Here is an 18,044-nt window from a genome sequence, read left to right as displayed (position 1 = left end):
GTAGTATGTAGTGATATGATTACAATGCCAGTATGTAGTAGTAAGTAGTGCTATGAATACAAAGCCATTATGTAGTAGTATGTAGTGATATGAATACAAAGCCAGTATGCAGTAGTGTGTAGTGCTATGAATACAAAGCCAGTATGTAGTAGTATGTAGTGATATGAATACAAAGCCAGTATGTAGTAGTATGTAGTGATATGAATACAAAGCCAGTATGTAGTAGTATGTAGTGCTATGAATATAAAGCCAGTGTGCAGTAGTATATAGTGCTATGAATACAAAGCCAGTGTGCAGTAGTATGTAGTGCTATGAATATACAGCCAGTAGGAAGTAGTATGTAGTGATATGAATACAAAGCCAGTGTGCAGTAGTGTGTAGTGATATGAATACAAAGCCAGTATGTAGTAGTATGTAGTGCTATGAATACAAAGCCAGTATGAAGTAGTGTGTAGTGATATGAATACAAAGCCAGTATGTAGTAGTATGTAGTGCTATGAATACAAAGCCAGTGTGCAGTAGTGTGTAGTGCTATGAATACAAAGACAGTATGTAGTAGTATGTAGTGATATGAATACAAACCAGTATGCAGTAGTATGTAGTGATATGAATACAAAGCCAGTGTGTAGTAGTATGCAGTGATATGATTACAACGCCAATATGGAGTAGTATGTAGTGATATGAATACAAAGCCAGTCTGGAGTGCTATGAATACAAAGCCAGTATGTAGTAGTATGTGCTAAGTGCTATGAATACAAAGCCAGTATGTAGTAGTATGTAGTGATATGAATATAAAGCCAGTGTGTAGTAGTATGTAGTGATATGAATACAAAGCCAGTATGTAGTAGTATGTAGTGTTATGAATACAAAGCCGGTATAGTAGTATGTAGTGATATGATTACAAAGCCATTATGTAGTAGTATGTAGTGATATGAATACAAAGCCAGTATGCAGTAGTATGTAGTGATATGAGTGTCTGATGATCGCAATATGCGTGAAACTCCGAGTTACACCCAAGAAAGAGTTCCAGTACTACCAAAACTATATATATATATATATATATATATATATATATATATATATATATATATATATATATATATATATATATATATATATATATATATATATATATATATGTACCTATCTGAGGATTAGGGGGAATATACATGCGGAAAAAATCTACCATAGGGGGAAATCATCTTTAGGGAGAAAATTTTGTTTCCCCTTAACGTTTTGAGATTATGATTCAATACTTTCCGATGTGCCTCTTGAAGTGTTAAAGATTGACACAACAGGGAATGATAATACAATCTCATATATCAGGTTTCAACCACAGGAACTGATTTAAATTGGTGATATCAGGGACTCCAAAATCGACAGTTTATATGTTCGATGCATAAAAAGTCAACCATGGGGGGAAGTGAGGTTTTTTTAAATTTAAATCTTAATTTTCATATAATATCTGTATTATCTCTCCACATACATGTTACCGAGACTCAAACGGACATATTCGCCAAGTCTCGAGGATTATTGTTAATTTTTACGCCCAAAAACCAAAATATATAGTGATTGGGCCCTTCTAAAATTGCTCCTCAGAAGTTATATATTTGACAATGCGCTGAAAACTTCTGTTTGCTACATCGAACGTAAATTGTCACGTGACTTACAGTTGTCGCGTCAGATTCAGTCCGTGGTGGAGTGCAGAGCTCGGCTGACCACAGTGATTGAGTGAAGAACTTTTTCAGTAAGTATCATTCCAAAATTGTAAGTATAATTCCCCTTTTTTGGAGAAATTTGATAGTTTATTATGATAGTTCTAAGCTAAAAAGATTATTCAGTCAGAAGTCAAATCATGTCTGCAGTCGGTCGGACATTGTTGAACACCACTGCCTCATTCTTCGTAATGTAGTATTTTACTGTTTCAAAGCCAATATTTCGTAACCTCTTTTTGAAATACAAACCCCAATACTATCAAAACAAAAGTATATGGTTTGGCTGTGTGACGAAAATATTCTGGCAGAAATGAAGTTATTTAATTCTAGATCGATTGAGAAAATGTCCGTCGCTTCAAAATGAAACTTGTAAACTGGATGCCCCCTTGTACTAGTAGTTGTACATTATAAAGCATATCTTTGTTTTGAAGCCTTGCATCTTGGACATTTTTTCCTTCAAAGCCCAATGAATATAATTTAATCTTGATTAAAACAATTTAACTTTTATTTCGGTCACATATATTTATGATGCGTCTAAAACCTGAGTTTCGTATCGTATCCAACATGGCGGGCACAGTGCAAGGGGCAGGTGGGCCGGGTGTCCGAAGTTTTAAAATTAAGTTGCGCGGTATACTTACAAAATTGTTGAAAGTATAAAGTTTTTTACATTTTTTCACTGGATTTGTTTATGAGCTGTAAGTCGAAAATACTTTTCACTCAGAAATAAAGTCTTGTTCGATTTGAGAACGATTGAAAAAAGAAATCCCGATCGTCTGGACCCCGGGGCCTGAACAACATTATAATATGTTGTACATTGGCCGCCATCGTATCGTCCGTAAATAAATTTTGGTGTTGAATTTTGCATTTGTTCGAAAATCAATAGCATTCCCTCAAAATTCTAGTTTAATTTTTGAATCAAATGATGTTTATAGCTATTTCGGTTGAATACTAGGTATGATCAATGTCAGCGCAATAGGTAATCGTCAAATTGTTATCAGCTGTTATCGTTCAGTACAACGTCAAACTGTACGCCGGCGTACACCGTACAATTCATTGATTGAGTATCAGTTTTCTCCAAAATGTGGGGGGGGGGGGAATCTTTGTACTTTTTAAGGTCTAAAGACATCGTTAGAAGAAAGTGATACGGTAATATCGAAATCGTTAAATCTGGTAATCGGTAGTTGTCCCGTTTCTAGACGGTTTTCTTACTACTACTGCTAGTACTGTACTTACGATATGCGTAAGTTCGTTCACCGCTAAATGGTTTTATTCTTGTCTATGACGGTCCTAATACAGAACAATGATGTTATTATAGGGATTGGCGATATTCTTATAAAATCGGTAGCGATGTCATTTCCACAGTCACACACTGTGTTGTGTGTGTGACTGTGGAAATGACATCGCTACCGATTTTATAAGAATATCGCTCGCAGAGTGACCTTTGTTGTTGACTCTGTTAGTTTGTTGGTGATTTGTTTGTGCCATACTGGAGTTCAGAGTCGAGTGACGCTTGAACTTTTGAAGCTTTTCGTCCCTCCTGCTATCAGACATGGTGTCGCGACATGTCGAACGTCGAATGCACAATTTAGATAAAGTTATGGATGTCCCGATATATCTTGGTTATGACAAAGTTGATAGTATCTGTGAGACAATAGACTCGAAGGAAGAGTTGGACAGAATTCTTCGTGAACAGCATAAGTTTGCCAGGTCACAGGGCTCGCCATCAGAAGAACACGTGTTAATATTAAATAACAACAACAACAAAGGTATAACTGGATTGCCAACTCCATGGAGGTAAAAGGAATAGTATGCACAGAGCGTTAAGCCAATATTAACAAGGTACCTCCATGCCAACTCCAACACAAACATCAACTTCTAATGAGTGCCAGCAAAAGAAGTATTGAGACATACCATATACTGATGTAGATGCTGATGATGGTGGTGGTGGTGGTGGTGATTTAGTTTTGAATGTAATAGAGAACACGGACAGTGAGACTTGTACTGACTTAATTAAGTAGTACCAGTGAGTCAGATGAGTGACACTGATAATGGCAATACTGAAGGTGAAGGTGATGACGATGATGATGATGATGACAATGATATCAGGAACTTTTACAAGTGACCAGATCAGGCAGAGTATGCACAACATGGAAAGCATGTTTTAGATACTAACTAGATTGTGTGTGGTTATAAGAGAAAGGTAACTAGCTAGTCTTTCACTGTTTGTCACTTTACATGTACAAATATTGCTTTCTAATACAGAGTCATAATCCTTTAATTTGTATGAATGAATAAATGTTTTATTCGTATAATATTAGGCCACCGGCCTTTATGTACAAAACTTTATAAACCAAAAGTTGTACAGTTGTTTACCGTCATCCAGATTTTTCAATCATTTCAGCTCTTTTCTGAAAAGCAAAGTGAACATAACATGAGAGTTGTCTAATTAAATGTTCATGTTTTGTTGATAATAGTATTAAGAACTTAAATACATTTTGTAGAGCAGGTGGGTCGAAGAAATAATCTGGAATGTACTTCCTTTGTATGTCATCATATGTAGGACAGACCAGACAAAAATGATATTCATCTTCAATTGTTCCATTTTGACAGAAAGGACACACTCGATCACTTCTAGGGGGTTTTGTTCTTTCCCATCTACAGTTTTCAATTTGTAGCTGATGAGATGACGTACGAAGGCGACAGAGTGCATAGCGGAACACTTTTTTGTCCACTACGTCTAGGTAAATCTCATATGATAGGTCAATAAAGATTTGAAATTACAATACATGTCTAGTTTAGAGGTTTCTAACATTTCACTGTGTATTAGTTGACTATTGATATCCTTGCACCTGTCCTTGAATATATTGATAAAACTATTTTCATTTCCAACACCCTGTGTCTGCCATACTTCACTAAAACCAAAACAACATAACAAGTGTTTGACGTCAAGGGCCCAACAATTTACATCATTTTCAGCCGTTCCGTACTGATACTTATAGCATAGAGACAGGATGCAGTCTGGTTTCAAATTTAACTCTGGTAACAATTAATTGTAAACGACCGGTTTCAGGAAGGGAAGCACAGTTTGGCGTATGTCGATTTAAACCCAATATGTAACGTAGAAATTTACTATGGACACGTTCAATGTCAGTTTCTTTATGAAAACCCCAAATCTCTGCTGCATAGTTGAGTATCTGTGATATTTTTCCATCAAAAACTTTAAGCGCGGCATTGACTGGTATGTCTCCAAGTTTAGCCAGTTGGTTTTGAACAGTAAACATAGCTTTGCTGGCTTGAAGTGCAAGGGTTTTCTGAGCTAAATACCATTTGCCGCTACTCGACATAATGATTCCGAGGTATTTATAAAAAGGGACAACGTCAAGTTTGTGCCCATCTAAGAACCATTTCTCAGTTTTCTTAATTATCCCACCTTGTTAAATACAATAATTTTAGTTTTGGCATGATTTACATTTAGGAGCCAACGTTTACAATACATGGACAATTTATTTAATAATCTTTGCAGCCCAACGACGGTATCACTCATTAAGACCAGATCGTCTACAAATAGTAATAGCCACAAATTTAGGCCAGCAATATAGACTCCGGCAGATTTTTCGGTTTGTAGTTCTCTTTCGATGTCATTTACAAAAAAGCAAAATAAAAGTGGGGATATAACAGACCCCTGTTTAAGCCACAATTACAATGAAAGAAGTTAGTCAAACCATGAGGTGTTCGAACACAAGCTTGAACATTGCTATACATTGACATTAAAGTACGAAAGTAATTTCCCTTCATACCAGATTTGAATAACTTATAGAAGAGTAGATAGTGTTGTACCCTATCAAAGGCTTTTTCAAAATCGACTTACGCACAAAACATTCGTCCTTTGGGTTTAGCTAAATAATCTGTAATAATAGTATTAAGAATAAATATATTATCTATTGCACTTCGCTATTTCTTAAAGGCTGATTGTAGTTCGATGATAGGACCGTTTTCATTTAACCATAAATCCTGTCTCTTATATAAAATGGAACAAAATATCTTGCCAATAACGGGAGGTAAATTTACATGTACAAATATTGCTTTCTAATACAGAGTCAAAATCTTTTAATTTGTATGTATACATATAATGGGAAGATTGGTTAACCTTCAGTATATGCAATTGTCATGTTTTACAAAATAGGACAAAGAGGAGGGTTACTTTTTACAAATGGAGAATGGGGGAAGGGTCATGTTAAAATAATTTTTGGTACACAGCAAAGTATTAAGAAAACAAAAATCATGGTGTGCTGACATCAGATAGATCCAGTCAGCAGATAGTCTTGCATTTTCAGCTGGCAGGCTGCAATACTCTTTTGTGAATAATTCCTATGGTTTGTCAGAAGAATTTCTCCCTATGGTCACTTTTGCTATAAGGGGAAATATACATATATCTAGTGACAATATACACATTAAAATTTCTCCCTATGGTCACTTTCACTGTAAGGGGAAATATACATATTATACCTAGTGACAATATACATGTACACATTAAAATTTCTCCCTATGGTCACTTGTACTATAAGGAGAAATATACTCTGGAAATAACAGCGTTGAGGTTGCTTGCTTGTGGCAATGAAGAATGAGACAAGTTTCAAGCAAAGACAAACAATATAATCAGTGTCGGTAACTTTTCAAAGTATAAACACCATGGGATCCAACATCCAACGACTCTGTTTACTGATTAGGACACTGCATGTGATAATGATCAACTGGGGCAGTGTGGCTCATACCAGAGGCTCATACCATTATGAAGTATAATATTAGATACAATTTCGTAAACAACAACAACAACAACAACAACTTCATCTTATTATAATTCAAGCTACATACAACATGTTATTTGTTGATCACTGAAATCAGTATTGAAATGGTTTTATTATTGTATCTATTCATGTACTTCGAATGATTTATTTTGTTATCCAACAGGCGCACAAGTAGCACTACTTTTACAAAATGAAGTCATCCCTCGAAAAATAGTTCATGTAAATTTACGCTCAAAAGTTGGGAGAGTTGAAAAAAAATACTCGACATGTGATCGATTTATCATTATTTAAAACTCAACTGTTTGTCTGACATGTAAATAATTGACTTTGGCTTTCCCATCGACTTGCAAGGGTAGACGATGCCTCCTGTAAACATGCTATACCAAATCAAGTACTGTTGTCTTCGCTTGGTACATGTAATTCTGACATCTTTGCTATGATCATACATCCTCTGATTAGCAAGAAGATGACTTCAATTCTGGTCGAAACATTGTGTGACTGTACAAACGTGTGTGGTCAATCTGATTAAAATCCGATGTGGTGAAAGCGGCTAGATGTCCTTATTTACCTCTATTCATCGTGTTGTGACGTTTGTTTTGTTCAATCACTGCGAACAAAACAAAGTCACAACACGATGAATAGAGGTAAATAAGGACATCTAGCCACTTTCACCACATCGGATTTTAATCAGATTGGTCTTTACCTAAATTGTCCTTGCTTGAAGCTCACTTCATGCAAGCAACCGCAACTCTCTACATTCCATAGTTGTACATATACCTAGTGAAAATATATACATATGAATTTCCCCCATGGTCACATTTCCTGACTTGAGTTTGTGCTCATTGATTGCCAAAAATGGATAAAATGTTAGCCTGCTAAAGGAAAAAGAAAGGAAAGATGAAAGAAGTTTCTATAATGCTGCATCAACTATAGTAACCACTATGAATTCTAACACAATTTATCTCTGCTACATTAACACAATAAACATATTTATCTTTATTGGTAATACTGCATTCACAAACACCATCTTTTGGGAGGCTACATGGAAAAAAATACAGCTTTCAAAAAAGGTATATAGAAAATTAAAGAAACTGATTTTCTTTACATAATACTTCATTAAATTACCTCTGAAACCTCAGGGAAAATACCCCTGGAGCTTCTACTGACATCCTCTCAGGTCGATACTGAAGAGAAGGGGGCACTCCCTCTCTTGCTATCAAAGATGTCTTATTTTTGTAGTCTTTCTTGTGTTTTGTTGTGGTGGATTGGAGATGGTGGTTATTGAACAAATATGGGACATTGCAAATGTTTGGAAATGTAGCTTATTAAGAGTATATGTGTAATGAATAAAAAAAATGCGTAGTCTGATTGCTTTCAATTTGATGCATATGATAATGTATGTCCTGTCATGTTGTAATCAACGTATAAACTTAGAAATGTCACATTTTTGTTGCCATTGTTGTGTCTGGAAAAGTACTGCATCATGCCAAACACGGGTACATAGTGGATGACACATTATTGATTACAGTACAGTTACCATATCACGCTCCCACGTCAAAAAAAACCGCACTGTAAGACATGTTTAGCCATAGTTCTCTTCATCATGAATGAATATATCATGCTATATTAACGTAGTGACGTTGCACCACCTCATTAACATGACAGGTCAACCTGATTCCGCGGTATTTTTCAACTATGAGGGTATTGTTTCGGAAACGCGATCGTAAACGTATTTTAGATCGATGTTGTTGCACATTAGTGATCAGGTTGGTCCAGTGATATGCAAGTGTGGCATGGGTGGTTATGTTTTGGTTACATTTGGTGTTTTGGCAATACTTTTGGATCGATGAAAATCGGATGTCACCGTTTTGGTAATGGCTTGGCCAAGCTTGGTTTCCCAACTTGTGTTGTATTTATGACATCGCTACCAATTTTATAAGAATATCGCCAATCCCTATAATAATGTCATTGTTCTGTATTAGGACCGTCATAGACAAGAATAACACCATTTAGGAAAGGAATAACAGTTTACAAGCGACTGTGCTTCTGACAAGTTCATAGTGATGAGTAGGGAACATTTTAGATTAACTAATAACTTCTTTTATAAACTATCTATGAAGATTATCGGTCATTACGAAACCTTCAAGTTCAATTTGACATGTTCTGTAACTAGTGTGGTAGCTAGGTAATACTAATAATTAATAATTAATATTAAAGAATTTATGTAAGAAACAGGGAGAAGAACAAATATTTACATGTACCACATTTCAGACAAAGCTATACATGGTACGCCATTGTATAAAAAGTCAAAAACAGGGTGACCGACCCCCCTCCCAATCCACCCCCTCCCCCCCCCAGGCTGAAGAAACTGACCAGTCCCTTATGACTGCTTTCCATGCTGATGAAGTTCCATTTATGACAACTCGCTGACGATCAGTTAGCCATGCCTTGACCCACTGAAGGACAGGACCAGTTATACCATGGTTTTCCATTTTGTTAATTAATCTGACATGGGATACTTTGTTGAAAGCCTTTGCAAAGTCTAAGTATATAACATCTACATATTGTGTCGTTTCATCCAGAAATTTGAGTAAGTTAGTAAGACATGACTTCCCTTGACAAAAACCATGTTGCAAGATGAGAATCTGATATATGTGTTCTTTTTTACAGTATCGATGCTACAGCTAGAAGAACCAAACTCATGTATGGGGCGTTTGGTAAATCATGGGGTACCAAATTCCAAAATGAAATTACTTAAATTGGATGGATCACCAGTGCTTTGCCTCTTCACAATTAAAGATATTGAAGAAGGAGAAGAAATTCTCTGTGATTATGGTGTGAAGAATTTGCCATGGGAGCAAAAACAGGTTGGTGCAATCTCCTGTATCCTAAATAGCAAAATTAATGGTAGCCGAAAATATCTCACTATCGAGTAATATACTACCTCTGATAGCAGAAAAAGGTTTAAGTTGCCATAAACATATCATTTCTATTCCCAATATAGTGACGAGTGAAAACTTTTGGCAATCAATGAGCACAAACTCAAGTCAGGAAATGTGACCATAGGAGGAAATTTATATGTATATGTTGTCGCTAGGTATATGTATATTTCTCCTTATAGTAAAAGTGACCTTAGGGAGAAATTTTAATGTGTATATTGTCACTAGGTATACATGTATGTATCATTTCCCCTTATGGTGAAAGTGACCATAGAGGGAAATATTAATGTGGATATTGTCACTAGGTATATGTATATTGAACACATATTGCCTGGCCATGAGGGCTATAGCACCTGTTTATTACACCCGGGGGACTGTGAGTTACCAGAATCACATGCTATTTCCCTCGGCCTTCGGCCTCAGGAAATAGCATGTAATTCTGGTAACTCACAGTCACGAGGGGGTAATAAACGGGTGCTATAGGCCAAATATAGGCCAGGCAATATGTGTTTAAGCAATAAACCACCCCCTGGGGATGGTATACCAAGAGGTTTTGACCAGTGAACGAAATATATGCACGAGCGATAGCGAGTGCATATATTGAGTTCACTGGTCAAAACCGAGTGGTATACCTTCCCCAGGGGTGGTTTATCGCTATTATATTATACCAGTATATTGAAAATATCGGAAACAAGATAAGAACTAACGTTTTCTCGTTTCATATGCGCCTCTGTGTCTAATTTGCATAACAATAACGCTGTTTTTCAAGACAGCTGATCTTGGCCTCAATGTGAACGTCGTGCAGCGACTGGATTTATTTTATCTGCTCGTCGTTTCTCGGGATAATCTGTACATTGATCGGCTCATTAAAAGTGCACAGTGATGAATAAACAGCCTGTCTGACTCAAGGTATAAACTTGAAGTGGTTTATTGAATACAGCGTGCTTCGATCGTTCCCGGCCGAATTCGCGACTCGGTGAAATGATAGACAGGTTGATATTTACATTATTACTGGAAGTTACGTCAGTAGATTTTCGGGTTTGAGGATTTCCCTCTCGGATTGATGACTGATACTCTAGGACAGGATCCCAGACAAATTTCTATTTAGATTAATGGTAAGTCGGCCAGTATAACCTCTTTCACTTGCTTCATTTTTATGACAGGACAGGACAGCTCACCAATGTTTCCACTCCAGCCGCGCCGAGGCCGCGCTGGGACCGATCTCGTGCATGCCTAGCGCCTTGACCTCAGTACATGTAGTAGGCGATGATTTGAACAAATACGCGATGACTGGGTTACTTTCGAAATTTCCTTCATAATTTCTCATAAAATATTGTCTCATTGAGAGAAAATCCTCCTCTGACAATTCGAAGAGTTCACTATCAGTATCACGGCGGACTACAACTCAACGCTCGTAGACGAACAAAATTTGGACGCGTGCCAGCAGTGCATTATCGTACCAGCAGTGCATTATCACTCGTTTTAGACGCGCTAGTTCGATGTCTAGACCAATCAGATCCCTCGATTTCCACCATCAATATACTGGTATAATATAATTTATAATATACCTCATGAAAATCTTGCTCTCTTCTCTTGAGGTTGGCAGACGACATCGTTCGAAGCTGCCATTTTGACCTTGCTGTGAACTTTTAATGTGTATATTTTCACTAGGTACATGTATATGTATATTTCCCCTTATAGTGAAAGTGACCATAGGGAGAACTATTAATGTGTATATTTTCACTAGGTACATGTATATGTATATTTCCCCTTATGGTTTAGATGACCATAGGGAGAAATATTAATGTGTATATTTTCACTAGGTACATGTATATGTATATTTCCCCTTATAGTGAAAGTGACCATAGGGAGAAATTTTAATGTGTATATTGTCACTAGGTACATGTATATGTATATTTCCCCTTATGGTTTAAATGACCATAGGGAGAAATATTAATGTGTATATTTTCACTAGGTACATGTATATGTATATTTCCCCTTTTGGTTAAAATGACCATAGGGAGAAATATTAAAATGTGTATATTGTCACTAGGTACATGTATATTTCCCCTTATAGTACAAGTGACCATAGGGAGAAATTTTAATGTGTATATTGTCACTAGGTACATGTATATGTATATTTCCCCTTATAGTGAAAGTGACCATAGGGAGATATTTTAATGTGTATATTCTCACTAGGTACATGTATATGTATATTTCCCCTTATGGTTTAAATGACCATAGGGAGAAATATTAATGTGTATATTGTCACTAGGTACATGTACATGTATATTTCCCCTTATAGTACATGTGCCCATAGGGAGAAATATTAATGTGTATATTTTCACTAGGTACATGTATATGTATATTTCCCCTTTTGGTTAAAATGACCATAGGGAGAAATATTAATGTGTATATTTTCACTAGGTATATGTATATTTCCCCTTATAGTGAAAGTGACCATAGGGAGAAATTTTAATGTGTATATTGTCGCTAGGTACATGTATATGTATATTTCCCCTTATGGTTTAAATGACCATAGGGAGAAATATTAATGTGTATATTTTCACTAGGTACATGTGTATGTATATTTCCCCTTATGGTGAAAGTGACCATAGGGAGAAATATTAATGTGTATATTTTCACTAGGTACATGTGTATGTATATTTCCCCTTATGGTGAAAGTGACCATAGAGGGAAATATTAATGTGGATATTGTCACTAGGTATATGTATATTGAACACATATTGCCTGGCCATGAGGGCTATAGCACCTGTTTATTACACCCGGGGGACTGTGAGTTACCAGAATCACATGCTATTTCCCTCGGCCTTCGGCCTCAGGAAATAGCATGTAATTCTGGTAACTCACAGTCACGAGGGGGTAATAAACGGGTGCTATAGGCCAAATATAGGCCAGGCAATATGTGTTTTATAATATACCTCATGAAAATCTTGCTCTCTTCTCTTGAGGTTGGCAGACGACATCGTTCGAAGCTGCCATTTTGACCTTGCTGTGAACTTTTAATGTGTATATTTTCACTAGGTACATGTATATGTATATTTCCCCTTATAGTGAAAGTGACCATAGGGAGAAATATTAATGTGTATATTTTCACTAGGTACATGTATATGTATATTTCCCCTTATGGTTTAAATGACCATAGGGAGAAATATTAATGTGTATATTTTCACTAGGTACATGTATATGTATATTTCCCCTTATGGTTTAAATGACCATAGGGAGAACTATTAATGTGTATATTTTCACTAGGTACATGTATATGTATATTTCCCCTTATGGTTTAGATGACCATAGGGAGAAATATTAATGTGTATATTTTCACTAGGTACATGTATATGTATATTTCCCCTTTTGGTTAAAATGACCATAGGGAGAAATATTAATGTGTATATTTTCACTAGGTACATGTATATGTATATTTCCCCTTATAGTGAAAGTGACCATAGGGAGAACTATTAATGTGTATATTTTCACTAGGTACATGTATATGTATATTTCCCCTTATGGTTTAGATGACCATAGGGAGAAATATTAATGTGTATATTTTCACTAGGTACATGTATATGTATATTTCCCCTTATAGTGAAAGTGACCATAGGGAGAAATTTTAATGTGTATATTGTCACTAGGTACATGTATATGTATATTTCCCCTTATGGTTTAAATGACCATAGGGAGAAATATTAATGTGTATATTTTCACTAGGTACATGTATATGTATATTTCCCCTTTTGGTTAAAATGACCATAGGGAGAAATATTAAAATGTGTATATTGTCACTAGGTACATGTATATTTCCCCTTATAGTACAAGTGACCATAGGGAGAAATTTTAATGTGTATATTGTCACTAGGTACATGTATATGTATATTTCCCCTTATAGTGAAAGTGACCATAGGGAGATATTTTAATGTGTATATTCTCACTAGGTACATGTATATGTATATTTCCCCTTATGGTTTAAATGACCATAGGGAGAAATATTAATGTGTATATTGTCACTAGGTACATGTATATGTATATTTCCCCTTATAGTACATGTGCCCATAGGGAGAAATATTAATGTGTATATTTTCACTAGGTACATGTATATGTATATTTCCCCTTATAGTACAAGTGACCATAGGGAGAAATATTAATGTGTATATTTTCACTAGGTACATGTATATGTATATTTCCCCTTATAGTACAAGTGACCATAGGGAGAAATATTAATGTGTATATTTTCACTAGGTACATGTATATGTATATTTCCCCTTTTGGTTAAAATGACCATAGGGAGAAATTTTAATGTGTATATTTTCACTAGGTACATGTATATGTATATTTCCCCTTATAGTGAAAGTGACCATAGGGAGAAATTTTAATGTGTATATTGTCGCTAGGTACATGTATATGTATATTTCCCCTTATGGTTTAAATGACCATAGGGAGAAATATTAATGTGTATATTTTCACTAGGTACATGTGTATGTATATTTCCCCTTATGGTGAAAGTGACCATGGGGAGAAATATTAATGTGTATATTTTCACTAGGTACATGTGTATGTATATTTCCCCTTATGGTGAAAGTGACCATAGGGAGAAATTTTAATGTGTATATTGTCACTAGGTACACAAGGGAAGGATATTTTACCTCTTTTGATTGTGCCATGTGTGTAACCTGTTGATCTGTGCCATGAGTATAACATTTCATTACATTCTGAATAAATATGATGAACTTCAGTTCAGTGTTATACCGGTATGTATCATAGAAACATCTGTGTGTGTGTGTGTGTGTGTGTGTGTGTGTGTGTGTGTGTGTGTGTGTGTGTGTGTGAACAATTTCAATTGAGAAATGCCAATGATATTGGGTGAGGACAATTTTCCTTTTTTTGACAGGTTCAATGTGTTTTACAGTATCATGGAAACATGTGTGTGTGTGTGTGTGTGTGTGTGTGTGTGTGTGTGTGTGTGTGTGTGTGTGTGTGTGTTTTATCAAATGTCAATCCATTACCCCCCGAAACCACCACCGCTGTAAAGCCACAAAATGTTGTGAAGCCACGCACTCGGGCTCCACACTTTTGGCCCTCCTATTACGCTGAAAAAGGCATAAAAAGTGCCTAGAAATGTTCTCAGCGATGGTCCTACTTTTTTGTCAAAAATATAATATGTGCGAAAATCGGCGTGAGTGTTCGCAAAAGTCACCAGGAAAGCACACACACATGTTCTAGGCACATAGCGCCACCAAGAGTTGAAATCGTTCATGTGCGCATGCGCGTATCTCTGTAACTAGTGTAAGTTTGCTGTTCACTTGTGAGTACTTCCAGGGAGCATTCACGACCTCATGACAAGTCCTGTCATTGGAGTTTCCTTTTTCTGAAGGTTAGTAATCCACCACTCATATTTTGGTAATTTAATGACTACCATTTAAGACCATTATTTCAGAGTTTCAAAATGAATTGGCGACACTATTATTCTGACCCTTCACAGTGAGCAAACTCAAATTGAATATGGTCGCTCATATGTGTGGCCCTCTGTGCTGTAGATGTTGTTGAATTCATCTATTTTTGTCAACATTTTCAGCATTTATTGTTGCCAAGCCTTTCATCAAAGGATAGAGACATTCATCTGCATGTATGTGTTTTTTTTATTTAAAAGTAGTCGCTCATGTTCCAGACAGAGGCGATCTTCTAGGGCTGTACAATTTTAGTTGATGGCGACATGCCTAAATCTGGGTAGTCTGAAAAGGGAAAGCACAGAAGCCAAGAGTACTGAAAAACGAAAAGTCACAAATGAATGAAAATATAGACCATGTTTATGCTTACCATACAAAATTTACAGTGTACACCTCATGTAGTGGGGGAGGGGTCCTAGGGGTCTCCCCCTAGAAATCCTGGAGGTTTTGTACTGTGAAAAGTCAATTTTGAGACTATTCAGACCCTTTCAGACAATAATTTCCAAGCTTTACAAGACAGCACCAACATGTAAAAAGCAACTACACAGGGTTGAAATACTTATACTTTGATAGCATCTTGACAGTAAGTCGGGAAGAGCTTGAGACTGGGATATGTCCACCTTATGTGGGGGGGGGGGGTCCAAGGGATCTCCCTCTAGAAGCCCTGGAGGATTGTTATTCTTAAAGCCAATTTTAGGCTATTCAAACCCTTTCAAGCAATAACTCAATCCATGCTTTACAAGACAGCACAATCAAGTATCAGAAACTATTATTTATAACTTACATAGGGTTGAAAATATGTTCTTAAACAGTTAAATGACATCATTATATACATGTAGTAAAGGTCAGCACATCTACTGGTACTATCATTGGTAGGGGAGATTTGGAGTTTAAGACAATTTTAGACTACCTTGGCAAACATTTCACATCTTTAAAAGACAATATCATCTCAAATTAGAATTGGGTGAAAATATTTAAGAAAAGTTTAATACCATTATGACAGTAAAAAGGTTGTTGGTTGAATGCATGAGTGACCTCTGGGGGTGAGGGAGTCCTTGGGGGTTTCCCCCTGGGAGATCTGCAGTTTTTTGCTTCTATTAAGGAAATGCTTAGGTTATTCATATCCTTTGAGCTAATATTTCCAAGCTTCGAATAGCTAACGTAAATGTAAGTTTTAAATGGGTTTCCCATGTCACATAAAAATGGCCCTGTAACATTGGTATAGTGGCATTAATATTGCATGTATAGTAAAGTCACCGGTATGTTAGAGAACTTTAGGTGGTCATACCTAGTGTATTTATAGAAACTGGAAATTGATGAGATGTGGTGATTTGTAGTGTCCAAAATAGAAAGTGTATTAATTCTGACAAGTTCATAGTGACGAGTAGGGAACATTTTAGATTAACTTCTTTTATAAACTATCTATGAAGATTACCATGATTACGAAACCTTCAAGTTCACTTTTGCCCGAAAGTGCAATATAAGTGAAGCACTGATTGTGAAACAGTCAATCATTTACATGACATGTTCTGTAACTAGTGTGGTAGCTAGGTAATACATGTATATGTATATTTATAGTTATGCTTGAACTAATAAGTAATATTAAAAAAATTCATGTAAGAAACAGGGACAAGAACAAATATTTACATGTACCACATTTCAGACAAGGCTATATGCCATTGCAGAAAAAGGATTTTTTTCTTCCATCACAATCCAAAACACAATGACCCCTCCCCCCTATCCATAATTTTAAAAACAGAATACCCCCCCCCCACTGACAATTTCAAAAACAGGGTGACCCCCTCCCAATCCACCCACCCCACCCCCCAGGGCAAAGAAACTGACCGGTCCCAAATGCCAGATCAATCTCTTAATGTCTTGCTAGACATCTGAGCATAAAACTGACAATGCATGAGAAGGGAATGAGATGACTTGCATTGCAGCATATGGAATACTGGAACACCCTCAGATTTCTTACTGGACTTCAGCTTGATGTCATACAATTAAATTATCTCTGTCAGTGATTATACCCAAATGATGCTTGCATTTTGTGTAAATATAGCAATTCCTTGATTTGTAAAGAAACGGCTCATTGCTGAATACTGTTTGCATTCCTTTTGCTGTATAAGCATATTATTGTATGAATCATGGCACAATAAATAGTATATATGGATGAGAAAACATTAAATGTGTAACCAAAAATATTTGTATCATTCTAGACACTGATTATGAGTGGTTACAACATGACTGTAACAAATAATATATATATGGACCTACATATGCTAACAAGTTGTTAGTGTCAAACTTTCTTTCAAGCAGTTGTGGGCTGACATAGTGTTTGGATGCAACATGGGTCTGAACACACTAGAGTTCTGTTTAATGTATATTGCTGAAAATTGTCCCTTTTTCTTTGCACATGTAGTTGGGACAAAGTCTAAAGTTGTTCGACGAAAATTGCCATGGACAAAGGCTGAAGAAGAAGCCATTGACAGGCATTTCATGTCTCACATTCAAAAGAGGAAAGCTGTAATAAAGACTGAAGCTGAAGAATGCCAATTGAAGGAGAAAGTGTTGTGCAACAGGGACTGGAAATAAATAAAATGGCATGTTCGAACCAGAGCAATATCATATGAAAAAAGGGGGAAAAAAGGAATCAAACAGGTGTGGTATAGTACTGACATTTTGAAAACATTGGCATTGCCATGGAAATTTACCACACAATGTAATTTTCATATGAGCATTTTCTAATCAAAATTAGTCAATTTTCATTGTAATTAAAATGACTGACAATCAAGCCTTTGTGTTGTGTTACACTAACAATAAATGCAATCGGAACTGGCTTTGATTCTAGGCTACATATTTTGTGATTACCCACTGATTTCAAAATCTCAACCTTTCGCTGACAAAACAAAACTTAAGTGTGCTGTAAGGTGTTTGATTTTTGGCGCCTGTTTTCTGACATTTTTGAAAGACAGCTCATATGAACTAGAGTAACTAAGATACTTCATCAAAACATTTTATTCAAAGGTGAAGGCTTTTTGACGTTGAGTTTTCCAAGTTCCTGTTTTCCTCTTCATATGCAAGTTTGACTTCACAGAGTATGTAGGAATTTGTTTATCTGGG

At 36.1% G+C, this 18,044-nt stretch overlaps 1 long non-coding RNA gene across 1 annotated transcript; it reads left to right on the top strand.

Moving 5' to 3' along the window:
* Positions 1–1,174: 1,174 nt before the first annotated feature.
* On the top strand, positions 1,175–14,160 carry LOC144450299 (uncharacterized). The gene is made up of 3 exons (XR_013482218.1): positions 1,175–1,747; positions 9,191–9,387; positions 14,097–14,160. It is a non-coding gene; the product is annotated as an uncharacterized LOC144450299 (long non-coding RNA).
* The last annotated feature ends 3,884 nt before the right edge of the window (positions 14,161–18,044 follow it).

This window comes from Glandiceps talaboti, chromosome 19 (genome assembly GCF_964340395.1).
Source record: "Glandiceps talaboti chromosome 19, keGlaTala1.1, whole genome shotgun sequence".
Classification (NCBI taxonomy): Eukaryota; Metazoa; Hemichordata; class Enteropneusta; family Spengelidae; genus Glandiceps; species Glandiceps talaboti.
Note: the sequence above shows the minus strand (reverse complement) of the source record. Positions and strands in the feature narration are given on the sequence as shown.